The sequence below is a fragment of the Triturus cristatus genome, chromosome 3_2 (genome assembly GCF_964204655.1).
Source record: "Triturus cristatus chromosome 3_2, aTriCri1.1, whole genome shotgun sequence".
Lineage (NCBI taxonomy): Eukaryota > Metazoa > Chordata > Amphibia > Caudata > Salamandridae > Triturus > Triturus cristatus.
The window spans coordinates 127,161,127-127,177,546 of record NC_140584.1 but is presented as its reverse complement, the minus strand read 5'-3'; positions in this window follow the sequence as shown (position 1 = coordinate 127,177,546).

The following is a 16,420-nucleotide window of genomic DNA, read 5'->3' as shown; positions in this document are numbered from 1 at the left end:
CTTCGAGTAAGGCGGTAGTTTTTGAGTAAAACCTTCTCTCGGTATATAAATGGATGAGTTATTTTATCAAAAACTATGCGTGTTTGCCCTGATCACCCCAGTAACATCCCCTTGATGAAACATACAGTAAAGTGTTTTTTACTCTGAGAAAATGTTACCTTTCACCACAAAATACTTTTTGCTTTGTATATTAATGAGTGTGCTCCGCTTTGTATTTCATAGTATCAGATTCTACCAGGACAAAGGGCCTGTATGTGTTTTACATGCTATTAAATGTTTACATAATTCTCACCTCAGTGTGGGTGTGGACCAGCCACGCCTCACAGCCTCTTTATGGCCCAAAAAGAACTTGAAGATATTGGGAATGAACCTCTAGTTACAGCAGTAATAACTCCCAGTCACAGAAAGCTGTACTAGGAGAACGCAATCTCTTCTGTGCAGCTGCATCAGAATCAGAGGGTGATGTCTCAGTTGACAGTCCGCTTCATGTTAAGCCAGTGGTAATCATAGTAAGCAGGCACTTTGTGTTAGATAGTGAAGCTGCCATCTCCAAATGCTATGGCAACAGAGAGATATGGGCTGCCAGGCTGTCTTTCTAAACACAAAATAATCACTGTGAGTCTCACTTCTTTCAGCTGGAATTCTATCTAGGACAGATCCCAATCTTTCTCAAAGTCAAAGAAAATTGAGCTGTCCCAGCTTTGATATTAGATGCTTTTTACCACTAAAAAGTACACCAATGCATTGCTGACATCTGTAGAATTGTTCTGTTTTAACCCGACTTTTGGCATTGCTCTCTGTTTCTAACATCCAAAACTGCTGAGGGAAATGCTTGCATTCATATCAGCCTCCCATAGAGTGTCAGGTGTCCATGCCTATACCTAGTGAACCTTAGGTTATGAGAACAGTATGCCTCATCAAGCCTCTTTCATTGCTATCATCACATCCCGTTGGTGCTGAACATCACAACTGCTATACTTCTCATTCCAGTTAAAGGTTTGGTCCATATACCTCCTGCTTAAGCAACCCTTTACTGGCTCCCAGTAAAGAATATCGCGGCTTAGATTTCTTAATGCGTTGTGCTTGGATTGCATTACTTTTGTAATGCAAACCTGAGGCAAAGTGTTATTCTGTGCTTCACTGTCCAACGCAAACCAGGATTTCCATCAGACAGTTTCACAAAGTAGTGCAAAGCTGTGCCCTGCCCTGCTCTGCATTAGTTGCATTAGGGGGCTCTTCCATTGGAGGTACAAGGGGGTTCCCATGCAACCACCCATGAATTTTCACACAAATGCTCTTATTTCTCCTCTTTATAGCTACTTTACATGCATGCCAAATCGCACAGCACACATACAAAGCTGGAAAAGTGTTAAAAGCTGGTTTAGTAATGAAAGGGTCCCCTTCCAGTACAAAAGTGATTCCTTACAGAACCCACACACCCTTGTACTATGACACAATGGTGTGTGCATCGGCACATAGTATGCTAAAGTGAGCCAGAGGAGAGAGAGAGGAAAACAGCTCATATCTTAGTAGAGACAGGACTATTCAGCACTCTCCATTTCACGCAGTGCAGAGCAGTGCAGCAACTTTAGTTGCTGTGCTGCGTTGCATGATTTTGTTGTATATCTGGACCCACACGTTTTGTCTATGTGCATGATATGCACATAGCCTAGTTTTTGTTGCAGGTTCTTTCTACTCTCTATGGCTCCCAAATGAAATATGTATCCATGAACCTGAGAACCATGTGCTTTCAGTACTGATTATTCCACTTATTGAAATTGCCTCTAGTAATTCATATTACCTGGTCATATGTAACTCTTGACAAAGAGCTTTCCTACTTACGCAATGGCCATTTATACATTTAGGGGCAAATTTACTAAACATTCATGCAATGCAGGGCATTAAGCAAAGTTGTTGTGCTGCGAGTGCGGAACAGTGCCATATATACTGAGATATGATGTTCTTCCTTTACCTGCCCTGGTCAAATTGAGGCACTTAAGGCTATCTAGTGCAAATTCAGGGCCCCCTTGCACCATAGTACATGGATGCCTGCATTGTGGGCAAGACTGAGTTGTGCTTCCTGCACACAAAAAAATATAAGAGGCAATTTCCACTTTCTATGTGTGATGCAGAATTAAACCATGGTCAAGGTGGCTATTTTGTTCAATCCCAGGTTTAATGATTTCAGTAAATCTGGGATTGTTTCAAATTGCATAGGTGGATGCACGGGAATGCTAATGCTCTTCCCATTGAACACATTCCACTACAAAATGCAATGCAATGCAGCGGAAGCTGCTGTGTTGCATTCTATTTCTTTACAATTTAAGCAAGGTGGCACAAATCACCACCTGCATGCCTTTGCGAATCTTACTAAAGCCTTTGCTTGCCCTGTGTCGCCTTGTGTGACGCAGGGTCAACACAAATGCTTAGTAAATCTGGGCCTTAACATATTTTCAGACACAAGTTAGGGCTCTGAAAAAAATTCTGCCTAAGGTTGGGATGATCATCAATGCCAATATTGACTACTCACACTCTATGATCTCATCAACTATTAAAATCAACATTTATTTTTGGTGTCTAATTAAATTCCTCTTCCCATTCCAAATAAAATTCAGGGTAAAAGAAGATTTTGAAAGTAATTAATTTTCCACAGGTCACTGAAAGCTATGCAGGATGGCTTTGCGTGGCTTCAGAAATTGAAATGAGAGCCGTGCGCCACACATGTAGCAAAATACATGGTGTAAAAGTGGTGCAGGGCTCTCAGAAACAAGCCCATCAATTTTGATCTTGCATACAGAGAGCTTGCAGAGTTTTTGCTGTGGCACAGGGAATCAAAGAACACTAGTACAATTTCACTACAATATTATCAAAGTATTTATTTATGTAGTACAGACCTTATCACCTGGTTAGCGTGGTGCTTTAGCTCAACCCAAGAACAATTAAGTACAAAGCACTAAAACATTGAGTAGCCGCAGTACACAATTATGGTGGGATAGTCTAGCAATAATGACTCCAGTGGACGTGTTTGTGAGGGAGGCAGACTTTGAAACGAAAATATGTCTAATTCTTGACAATCACAACCAAACCCCCTTTCCTTTGTCCCCTCAAACGACTTTCTCTTTCTGCACTTCTTAAATGAAGACATTGTGGTGTATGAACCTTATCTTAAGGCTGCCCATTAGGAACACCAAAATGCGTTTTCCTCTTTGCCATGAAAATTTGCTTAAAATGATATGACATTGGTAGCGTTTGCCAATTTCACCACATCAATCATTACTTTTTGTGACCATAGAGGACATTTTACAATGTGTAAGATCATACCGCTACCAGAGAAATATTTATATTATAATAAATATGCCTGCTCATGAGATAAGTTCTGCATTTTAAGTCTTCTGATGTTGCTTACAATTGTGCTCAAATACGGAGGTGTTTCATCTTCAAAAGCAACGATTCCTCAAAAATTCAAATAAATACAGATGATTTTCCTTATAAATGAAATTAATTAGGAGAATACTTAGTGGAAAGCAGAGCTTAGCACATGGTAATGGTAATTTATTGTATAATGCAATTTATAATAGCTGATTCAAGTAAACCCTATTACAAATAAATGAGCAGTGATTTTGATGCAGTAATAGAGAAATACGCAAAGACTTGAAGAAATTATTCTATATGGAAAACTAACACGTGACATATTGTAAAGGAGATATACGCCCTAGCTCTAACATTCTTAGCCATGTCTTTAGAGCAGTAGTAGCACTGAAGTATATTTTTTCCATAAAAACCATAATAGGACAAAATGAAACGCCCTCGAATGTATGACGTTACAACTCAAACATTTACAACGCATACATTTACATCGCAACTTCCATTACGACGCATGATTTTACATCGCATGCCATCACAACGCATTTATTGAAACTACATTTACAATGCATTCCATTACAACGCATACCATTACAATGCATAATACTTTTAGGGCAACAGTAGGGTAAGTGTTGGATAGTGTAGGGGTAAGAATTACTATTCCCACTCCAGTGAGTGCAACAGTAGGGTAAATGTTGGATAGGGTAGGGGTAAAAATTTGAATTCCCATTCCAGTGAGTGCAACAGTAGGGTAAGTGTTGGATACTATTCCCCTTTACTTACCTTATAATGCATTGTAATGGCATGCGTTGTAGTGACATGCGTTGTATGACATGTGTTGTAGTGACATACGATGTAATGGCTGCGTTGTAATGGCATGCGTTGTAAAGGATGTTGCGTTGTAATGACTGCATTGTAAAGGTAGTGCGTTGTAATTACTGCGTTGTAAAGGTTGTTTCCCACTCCCTCTATTGTCTAGTTTTGTTCTATTGAAAACTATAGAGAACCCATAATTTTGGACTGCCCGGACATTTCATTATAATAATCAATGTGATATGGTAATTTCATTTAATTGTTTTATTTTGGCAACTATGGTCTCAATCCATTAGGTTGTTAACTGGAACAAGGAGACCTCTATCTTTTGGAGGGCACTGGAAACACTAGATTGAAATTAGTTCATACCTGAAAAGGCTGATGTTTAACCCTAATTGCTAAAAACTGATACAAATATTTAGAAATAAATAACTGGTTCAGTAGGCTTATAAAAACGCATAAGGATGTGAACACATTCTTGTTGCCTCAAGGAAGATGCAGACCAGATTTGGAGACCAGATTTGGAGACCATTTGGGATTGCAGAATGGATTATTGTTTTCCACAGAAACTGCATACATTTGAGGGGTTTCAATTCATAGTAGCTGCCCTGTGCAATATTGGTGGGAAGCAAAGGCATCCTCTTACCTCTTTTCAAAATAGTTTAATTATCTACCCTTCCTTTGAGCTATAAAACTGTGAAAATGCATGAACCCTGTATTATGGGTTTGTGTATGTTTTTCCAGTTATGTTACTGAAATCTTGTAGAGCACATTGTCCTAACTCTAATGGCATTATGGTTCTAGAGTCAGAGTGACCGGAGAATAGTATTCATCAAGTGGAACGCTATTTAACAAGGGCCAGCGAAATGAAAGGTCTTTATGTTTCTGAAGGACAGATGCTTGAAAGCAAGGCAGGAATGTGTTGCTTATTTGGTCTACAGTTATAAAAAAGATTTCATATGAGCACAAATGTACTCTACAGACTGGCATTTTCCTATGGTGTAAAAAGGGCTATGATGCTTTCCGTCTCTAAAATGCTGACACACTTACCCCTCTACTTATGGATAATTCTATACTTCCTGGTTAACTTGAAGAATGGTTGTTTTCTGGAATTTGTGAACATGTGCATTGGTATGTGGACATTGTGCTGTAAAATGCACCATATGATTCTGTTTTTTCAATATTGTCCTTTGGGAATCTTTACCTCTCCAAAGCCCTTGGAGTAAATCAGTCTTGCCTGCTGAAATCAATCCGTGTTAGATTATTTTCTCCCCACCTCTTTGAAATTACACCAATCACCACTGGTTGTATGTGATACAGAGCAGAAACAACCTTTACAACACAGTCATTATATCGCACTACCTTTACAACGCAGTCATTACAACACAACACCCTTTACATTGCATGCCATTACAACGCAGCCATTACATCGCATGTCACTACAACACATGTCATTACAACGCATGTCACTACAACGCATGTCATTACAACACAATATAAGGTAAGTAATGGGGAACAGTAATTTTTACCCATCCCCTATCCAACACTCACCCTACTGTTGCACTCACTGGAGTGGGAATAGTAATTTTTACCCCTACACTATCCAACACTTACCCGACTGTTTCACTTACTGGAGTGGGAATAGGAATTTTTACCTCTACACTATCCAACACTTACCCTTCTGTTGCACTCACTGGAGTGGGAATAGTAATTATTACCCCTACACTATCCAACACATACCCTACTGTTGCCCTAAAAGTAATATGCGTTGTCATGGTATGCGTTGTAATGCTATGCGTTGTAATGGAATGCGTTATAAATGTAGTTTCTAAAAATGCTTTGCGATGGCATGCGATGTAAAAACATGCATTGTAAAGGATGTTGCAATATAAAAACTGCATTGTAAAGGCATGCATTGTAAATGTTTGCGTTGTATCATCATACATTCGATACAGAGTGCTCTTGCGGGCTGATTTAATGGTTTAAATGTGTCATTGGTTAAAAGAACTTCAAATACAATTCGTTTAGGTGGAAATTCTGTAACGTTCAGTTGAAATAGAAGCCTCTAGTTGATTCTGCCTTGTGGCATTCAAATGACCCATTCACTAGCACCTCGGCAAATGCACCACTAGCTTGTATTGGTTCAAAACACACATGGATGTCAACTAAGGATATCTAGTCTTAACACATCCTAATAACTCCTTGCCTTTTGCCACCACTAGAGGTTCCTTGCTACATCGCTACTTAGGGATCTAGAAGGCATTGGAATAAACAGAAATTAGATAGAGTTTTTGGAACATTGTTTCCTTTGATGGTTTACAATATCTTCCCTTACTCTAGACACTCAGCAGCAAACAGGAAGATTTTGTGGGGCTGACAGTGAAACAAGCGGTCAGCCCCGTGATGCTATTAGGAGACAAAGGGCATTTATTGACAACTCCCTTACAGCTGGCATAGTGAATTGGATTCTATGAAAGAGGGTAAAAGTATTTTACTCAAATTGTCTTTGAATGTATGGACTCAATAAACTTGGGCCAATGAAATACAGTTCAAATATACCAACAAAGCCATTTGTTCCTCAAGAGCATGCTGTTTTCATCATTACATTTGAGGAATTTATCCGAGCATCCAATGATGCTCTTGTTAAGGAGATGGTTTTTACCCAACGCTTGAAACTAACACAGGTTTCTAGAACTGCAGCGGTCACATTTTGCATTAGCAATTTTCAATATTGTGGTATTTAGGAATCATTGGCTAGACCAGTGAAGGTTAAAGAAGTTTGAGGAAGACCAGCAAAGGGAAAGTTTCTATAAAATGTAATATAGGCCTACTTGCTCTGCACATCATTTGAGTGCTACCCACCACAGTTCCTCTGGGAGAGGCACCACTAAAATACCAGGGACACCTGGCAACAAAGACAAGTATGACTCAGTAGCTGGCAATGAATAAAAGTTATAATGATAGGTCGGATAGGGTATACATGGAGAGACTAATCAAGAGGAGGCTATCATGCCTGATGTAGAGGGGACATCCCATGGTCAACAGAATTTGGGCTGACTCCCAGTGTTTCTCACTGGAAAAATTGTCATGAAGGAGTTCCTCAAGAGATGCCATAAAGGCATAAGCCAATATTCTTGAATATGTTGATATATTGCTCGAGTTGTGCAGTATATAATCGGTGCCATTCTTTTTGTAAAGGAGGTCTCAAATACAGTGTAACATGGTAGTAAATTGAATCAAGAAAAACTATGAGAGGGATTGTGGGAAGATTCAGTAGCTTTGAATAGCTTGCTTAAGGCATGAAAAATGACACTTTCAAAAAGGGATGCTTTCAAAAGGGCTTTATGAGACGAGGGTTCCCGTTATAGGCAGTGTTGCGAGCATCTGTAATATCCCATGAACCTGCTAATATTGTGAGTGCCGTAGGAGGTTGTTTCCAAACGGATTGGAGGTGAAAGACAGCTTGATTTAACGGGGTGGTTGCAGGCAGGGCCCCCTGGCACTCCTTTTTGGGTCCCAACACTTATTATTTCGTATCAGACTTTGACCCAGAGCAAGAGAGGGAAAGAAACGCAATGGCAAATTAGGAGGAAGAGGAATAAGGACAAAACTTAACCAAGGGACAGAGCTTGAACCTTCAAGGGTGGGATAAAGTGGCAGGGAGTGTCTGTTGGGGGATTAAAGAGGCATGAGGTGGAATCAAGCCTGCACAGCCTTAGTACTCAGTGTGGCAACATACAATAGTGCAGGCGATTGGCTTCTGACCAAACCTTTGGGCACTGGTGCCTATTCTTTTAAATACGTAAGCACTGTGGATGTGCTACCTTATAAATATATACAGGAAATATATCTTTCCTGGATGAGGCGATAAGATGAAGAGAAAAAATTGAGCAGAGGCTGTTGAACTGAGGTGGGAATGCAGAACATTTATTTGTATAATTCAGTAATACCAGTAGAGGTAAATTAGGTTTTCTGTTAAAAGATCTATTGTTGATCACACGACCAACCATATTAAACCATTCCCACGACCCTACAGACCAGGGAATCCACTAAGGTGTAGGAAACAGTGCATTAGGAGAAAATTGAATTTTTTTAAATGTATGTATATATATATGTATATTACCTACTGGCAGTCGCCAGTAGGTAGTTATAGTTAGGACCTATTTTCCATAGGAAATCCACAACATTCTATTTGGAATAACATTGGCGTCGATTGATGAATCTTCGCGAGAGTTTCAAAACTTTTGGCCAGCTCCGGTCCGCTCCTATCCTGAAAATTTCACGGTGATTCGTCAAGCAGGGGCCGAGAAAAAAGGGGGGTCCCAAAACGCGTTTTCCCCATGCATTTTCCCATAGGACCTGTTGACGCAGCTACAGCCCGAAGTGCTGAACGGAATTACACCAAATTTGGCAAAGAGGTAGTCCTCAGTTCAGACTCATGCCTTTTGCTTATATGGTGTAAATCCGTTCAGTAGTTCCTGAGAAAATCAAAAGTAAAATCACATATATATCTGGGCGGAGCCTAACCACACATCTCATCGTGAGATCTGATTGGCTGTAAGCACTTCATCCAAGAAGTGTTGGCAGCCATCTTGGGACCAATATACATGATAGCACCTCATTAAAAAGCATTGCAGTTAATAGAAGGTTTTAAGACTTTAGTTAAATTATAAATCATTTGTTGATGGTACCATACTCACTTTAGGAATTGTGTTGTGTTCTAAGGTGATTTTACCATGTGAAAAAGCCTTCTGCTGTGATATCATGAATCATGTTTGAGAGAAAACTATTTTCTCATACTTTTCCCACAGAGGTTTGGAAGGTGATCTATAAGCTAAACTGAGAGCATATTTTCTGTAAATTCACATTATCTTTCTCAGTCATGTGAGAATGAAGTTTGACATTCTCAGTAAAACATGTACATCCAACAAGGGCAGAGACTGTCAGTTGATTCCTTTGTGTTCTACTGCAGCTTCCCAGAGTGTTCTAAAGAACAACTAGAGCGCTAACAGTCCTACTTATGACAAACGAATGGCACACCTGAAGCCATCTTGGTTGGAATAAAGTGGTAACTCTTAAAACGTTTAATTTAAAAAGAAACAACATGAGGGGGTTCATTTTGCCATAGAAAGTATGATTAGTGCTGCAGAAAGAAAAATTAGGGCACATTTTGAGTGACTTCTCAAATCCTCTTCTATTTCATTAAAAAATTCTGACATGCAGACTGAAACATGCACTTTCAATACCAGCAGCAGACTTCCCTGGTGAGCAGTAGCTTTACTACAGTGATCTAATAAGCAACTAGAGTGCTAACATTCTGAATTTATAGCAAATGTGTGACACATCTGAATGCCTTCTTGATGGAACCAAAGTAAAAAAACTGAAAGTATTTCCTACTGAAGAGACTGCAGTAAATGAGGAAATTAGGAAACTTCATAACAAATAATTCTCCCAAGATGGCCACCAGAGACAAAAGAGCCCAAATGTAGCCTAAATACCACCCAGATGTAGCCCAAGTATAGCCCAATGACAGAATGTCCCAGAGTGTTCTAACGAACAACTAGAGCGCTAACATTCTTACTTATGACAAAAGTATGGCACACCTGAAGCCATCTTGATTGGAATAAAGTGGTAAAACTTAAAACATTAATTTACAAAGGAACAAAATGAGGGGGTTCATTTTGCCATAGAAATTATGATTAGTTCTGCAGAAAGAAAAATTAGGGCACATTTTGACTTCTCAAATCCTCTTCTATTTTATAAACAAATTCTGACATGCAGACTGAAACATGCACTTTGAAAACCAGCAGCAGACTTCCCTGGTGAGCAGTAGTTTTACTACAGTGATCTAATGAGCAACTAGAGTGCTAACATTCAGAATTTATGGCAAATGTGTGACACATCTGAATGCCTTCTTGATGGAACCAAAATAAAAAACTGAAAGTATTCCCACTGAGGAGACTGCAGTAAATGAGGAAATTAGGAAACTTCATAACAAATAAATCTCCCAAGATGGCCACCAGAGACAAGAGAGCCCAAATTTAGCCCAAATATCACCCAGATGTAGCCCAAGTATAGCCCAATGACAGAATGTCCCAGAGTGTTCTTAAGAACAACTAGAGTGCTTACTGTCTTACTTATGACAAGAGTATGGCACACCTGAAGCCATCTTGATTGGAATAAACTGGTAACACTTAAAACATTTAATTTAAAAAGGAACACAATGAGGGGGTTCATTTTGCCATAGCAATTATGATTAGTGCTGAAGAAGGAAAAATTAGGGCACATTTTGAGTGACTTCTCAAATCCTCTTCTATTTCATTAAAAAAATCTGATATGCAGACCGAAACATGCACTTTTAATACCAGCAGCAGACTTCCGTGGTGAGCAGCAGCTTTACTACAGTGATCTAATGAGCAACTAGAGTGCTAACATTCAGAATTTATGGCAAATGTGTGACATATCTGAATACCTTCTTGATGGAATCAAAGTAAAAAATCTGAAAGCATTTCCTACTGAGGAGACTGCAGTAAATGAGGAAATTAGGAATCTTCATAACAAATAAATCTCCCAAGATGGCCACCAGAGACAAAAGAGCCCACATGTAGCACAAATATCACCCAGATGTAGCCTACATGTAGCCCAATGACAGAAGTGTGCAAACACTTTCTTTTTGTGTATTTTCAGTTTTATATAGTGCAGACTTGTCATGTATTGGTTACATCACACAAGATCAAATTCATTTTGGTTGTAGACATGGGGAGATTAAGTGATTTGACTAGAATCACAGAATGTTGAGCTGAAGCAGAAACTCCAACCTGGTTCCCCAGTTGCAAAGTCTGCAGCTCTGGAAGTAACACCACATCCTCTCCCCAAGGTGCAACATTTAATCAAGTGGTCAACTGGATAAAAAAACATAAAGATTACAAATAATTTAAAAGTTCTTTGTCGCTATTTGAAAACTCAGAAAATATGTCCTCATCTTAGTTTTTTAGAGCACTAACCATAATTTTGATGCAAATAAGACCCTTCCATATATGTAATTTCTAAAGGAAATGCTCTAGGTATTACAGTTTTGATTACATCAAGATGACGTCAGGCGTTCCACACTTTTGTAATAAATATAGAATGTTAGCAATCTAGTTGTTCATTGGGATACTGTTGAGAAGCGGAGGCCAGGGGCACGGACTCTGAAAATTGAAGGCAGGTAGGAGAGTGCAGAGGCAACAATTTGACAACACTGGGCAGGCAGGAAGGACAGTGGCAGCACAACAGACTATGGAGGGCAGTGGAAAGGGGGGCAGGGGCAACAGACCAACAATACAGGACTGGCAAGAGAGGCTGTGGCAATTTAATAGACCATTGTGGGCAGAAGGAAGAGGCAGTGGTAGTACAACCATACATGCCAACTGACCCGTTTCAGCCAGGAAACGTCCAATGTTTTTAAGCTCAAATGGGCTTTATTTGATCTGTCTCCTGTCTACAATCTCTTCTTTTCAATGTAACTCAAAGGGGAAAATCAATACCCCAGTTTTTTTCAAAATGTCCCTCTTACCAAGTTCAAAATGTTCGCAAGTATGGTACATTGGATCATGGTAGGCAGGAGGAATTGGGGTAGGGACATGGACTCAGATAACAGAGGACAGGAGGGACATGGAGAGGTGCACCAAACTGACCCTACAGGGCCGGCATCAGGGTGTGCAGCAGCACAATCAATACACCACACAGCGCATGCGGGACGGGAGTGCATCACAACAATCCATAGAAAGCAATAGGGAGGGGACAGGACCATGCACATGGACAACAGAGAACAGAGGGGAAAGAGGCAATGGTAGCTAGCTGACCATAATGGACAGACAGGAGAGAAAGCTGCAGCATAACAGACCATAAAGGGCAGGAGGGACGGATCAGGGGCATTACAATGGAACAGACAAGCCAGGAGGGAGGGAATAGGGGTCTGCACATGGAAACAGAGGGCTGGGGCAAGGGGCAGGGCAGGAGCAGCAAGATGACCATGGAGGTCAGGCAGGATGGGCACTGGAAACAAGACACACCATGGAGAGCAACAATGAGACTATGATGGCATACACACAGACCATGGAGGGAAGGTGGGAGGGGGTCAGGGGCAGCTAGCTGACCATACAGGGAAGGTGGGAGGGGCCATGGCAGCACAGAAGACCATGCATGGCAAGCGGGAGGGTTAGTGGCAGCACAATGGCTATGATGGGCAAGAAGGAGGGTGCAAGGGCATGCACAAAGGACCATGGAGGATAGAAGGGAGGGTCCGGACCTGGGCACAGACAAGAGAGTTCAGGGGAAGGGGCCTCACAACAGACCGCGCGGGGCAGGCAGGAGGAGCAGTTGCAGCACAACAGACCTGGGAGGGCAGAAGGGTGTGGCAGTAAAAGGGACTATGGAGGACAGGAGGAAGGGGATAGGGGCATGGCATGTGGACAGGCAGGGTGGAGGTGGCAGGGACAGGTTACAGTCATCTGACAATGCTAGGCAGGTGGGAGGGGAGTGGCAGGTCAACAGAACACTCAGAGTAGATAGGAGTGGCAGGTCCATGGAACATGGTGGGCAAAAAGGATGGAGCAGGGGCATGCACAAAGACATCGGAGGGCAGGGGGAAGGAGAATAGGGGCAGCAAGCTAAGCACAGAGGCTAAGCAGGAGGTCAATGATGGGCCATAGAATTGGGCAATGGAGGGTAGGAGGAGTGGACTGGTACATCATGCTAAATGGAGGGCAGTGGCAGCACATCAGACCATGCATGGCAGGAGGGAGGAGGCTAGTCCATGGATTCAGACAACAGAGGATAGGGAGGAGGTGGATGGGGCAGCAAGCTAACTGTTCAGAGAAGGTGGGTATTAGGAACTTTATTGTTTTTAAAATGTGTGTCTGTGCGAACTACTTAAAATATGAACAAGTATGCAGCATAATCTCACTTTTATTCAGGAAGAAGAGGACGTTTGTGACTCTGACTCCGGGCTCAATTGGGAGAAACACCCCCTGACCCTCCACCCCCCATCGCAAAATGTAATGCCCGTGAAAAGGGTAGGTGGACGCAGTGTTATATAGAACATAGTCCTGAGAGCACGATTGAAAATGAAAGCTAGATATAGTATATGATATAAACTATGCACCAAAAAGTGTGATATAAGATGAAACAGGGGGTGAAATATAATATGCAATGACAGATTCATTGGAGAGCGCGAGATAGCACAGGCACTAGCGCGTGCTATGCGATATGCGCCTTGGAGTGTAATATGCACAGGGCAATGTTGTGTAACCTAACTAGTCTCTAAAGTTGCAATCTAAAATATGTGCTGGGGAGTGTAACGTTGCATATGCACTGTGACAAAGATATGGATCCAAAATTGTAATATGTGTGGCATAGTGCTGTGCGTTATAACATAGGCATCGAGGAAGGCGCGTTAGATGGGGCAATATAACCCGTGTGAAGGCAAGTGTGGCATGACATATTCACGGGGTGGTGTTACAGTGCACATGGGCTAGAGAGTGTCATAGCATACGCACTAGCTGGTGGAATACAACACAGAGGTGTGAGGCACTCGGCGGACACTGGTGGGTGTAACACAGCATTGGACTCAGCCAGGAGCACGCTGTGACTCTCAAGTGAGGTTTGTTTCCTTTCCAGAGAGTAAAATAAAAAGTATTACACATCCGGCGGTGGATGTGTATTTCATTAACCGTGAGGGGGGTTTCTTGCATAGTTTGGTCAAATTTTTGTCGAATCCCCTTTGAATGGCTTGGTGTGCGTGTATATTAAATGTTCCCGTCAATAGCTACCCATGTTTGTATAAATAAACCACAAGGGTGTCTACTTGGAGAGTACCCACCGGCGGGGGCGCCGGGATTAGGCACGGTAGGGCATCAGACACGTCAGAGCTTCACTAGCTGTGTAAATACATTCCATGTGGATTCATTCTATGCATAGTCACCTTTTAATGAATATCTCGCAAATCGTCATGGTGATAGGTACGGTTTGTCCAGCATGTCCTAGGTGTTTCTATAAATATATATTTTTTTAAAATAATAAAAAACAAAGGCCGGCCCCAGGGGATTGGGTCCCCGGGGCCATAAGTGGCCTGAGGAGGGGGCAACGCAGTCCCCTCCTAAAGAATTAAAATTAAAAAAAGGCCATGACCCGGGGGTTGGGGTCCCCGGGGCCGATTAAGGCCTTGGAAGGGCCAAATGTATTTTTTTTTCAACAAAAAAAATTAGGGTGCAGGCCCTGGGGGATGGGGTCCCCAGGGCCAGTAAATTAGAAAAAGAAGGGGGCCACACAGCCCTCCTTAAAAAAATAAAATAAATAAAAGACCGGCATCGCGCCGGAGGCCACGCCCCCTCCTTGCAGCACTCTGCAAACGCGCCCCCTGGCCAGTTGTAAGTTGGGGAATCAATTCCCCTTCAATACTGAGGGTCCCTGAGGGCCAACTAGCCCAACAGGTATCTCCAGTATGCGCCAGGGAGCTGCGTTACAGACTGGTGTTCTGAGGCCACGCCCCTTTTTACACCTCTATGAAACGCAGCTCTGTGGCGCTTACTGGAGGTACCTGGTGGGCTAGTTTGACCCTAGGGACCTTTAGGATTCAAGGGGACTTAATCTCTCAACTCAGAACGGCCACAGGGCGCGTTTACACAGTGGTGAAGGGAGGGGATGGGGCCGGAGGTGGCGTGTGCAAACACACCCTGTGGTGCGTTTTAAGTTGGGGAAATAATTCCCTTTCAATACTGAGGGACCCTGGGGGCTAACTAGCCCACCAGGTGCTTCCAGTAAGCGCCACTGCTCTGCGTTGCAGAGAGGGTGTGCAGGCCGTGCACCTTTTTGCACCTCTCTGCAATGGCGCTTACTGGAAGTACCTAGTGGGCTATTTTGCCCCTAGGGATCCTCAGGATTCAAGGGGAGTTAATATCCCAACTTAAAAAACGGCCACAGGGTGTGTTTACACAGTGGGGAAGGGAGGGGACAGGGCATGAGGTGACGTGTGCAAACACGCCCTATGGCGCGTTTTAAGTTGGGGAACTAATTCCCCTTCAATCCTGAGGGCCCCTGGGGGCTAACTAGCCCACCAGGTGCTTCCAGTAAGCGCCACTGAGCTGTGTTGCAGAGAGGTGGTCCTCTCTGCAATGCAGCTCTGTGGCGCTTATTGGAGGTACCTAGTGGGCTAGTTGGACCCTAGGGACCCTTAGGATTCAAATGAACTTCATCTCCCAACTAAAAATGGCCACAGGGCGTGCTTACACAGTGGGGAAGGGAGGGGACGGGGCTTGAGGTGACATGTGCAGACACGCCCTGTGGCAGGTTTTAAGAGGTAGTTTTAATCCCCTGCCCTAATATATACTAGGGGCTTACAGAGGAGGTCATGCTGATCACAGGGGGACCCCAATGAATAGTGTTCCCTAGTGTATGTAGGTGTTTTCACTGTATTCTGAGTGTCTTTTAACATAGCACTGGCTCTAGGACTGGTTAGTCAGACTCAGTTACCACCAGCATCCATCTGAAAAAGTTGAGGGTACAGGATGATTTTGCAACAAGGCTTCTTTCTGCTCTTCTGTTTGTTCTTTCTGCACGTTATCCTTCTTCCTACACTTTTCTTCGCCTTTGAGGACTTCTGTTGCTTCTTTGGGCATTTCTTTTTTTTTTTTCTTTCAGTGCGTTTTTTCTTCTTTCTTCACATGTCCTATCTCTGTAGGCATAGTTAGAAATTAGCATTTAAAAAACCTTTGAAATTCACTGAAAAAACTATAGGTTTCAGGCACGTTATAGTTAGCTGGACTTTTCACTCTTAGTTCAGCTAACTATAACTTGCGCGCCCGCAGTGCACTGCTGATGACGTCACATATTACATCACTCATGACATGGTAAGTGACATCACTCATGACATCACTGATGACATCTCAAATGACATCATTGATGACATCATCCTTGTGACAGAGTGGCAGACCTCCTCTCCCCCTAATATAACATTTGATACACACATTCAAAAATAGAAACTACAATTTTCAAAACAATGGACATACCAATATCAGTTACAACAACCTATCCAGTAATTCTAAGATCCACATACACATCCACTCATTCACCAACAGTCCTATACAGTCACTAATACATGTACTCACTCATCATATGTACTCATACACCTATACATCCTGTTACGTATATATATATAAATATTCAAAGAGATTTCCCTCCTCAACCTCCAGACGACGATGAAGAA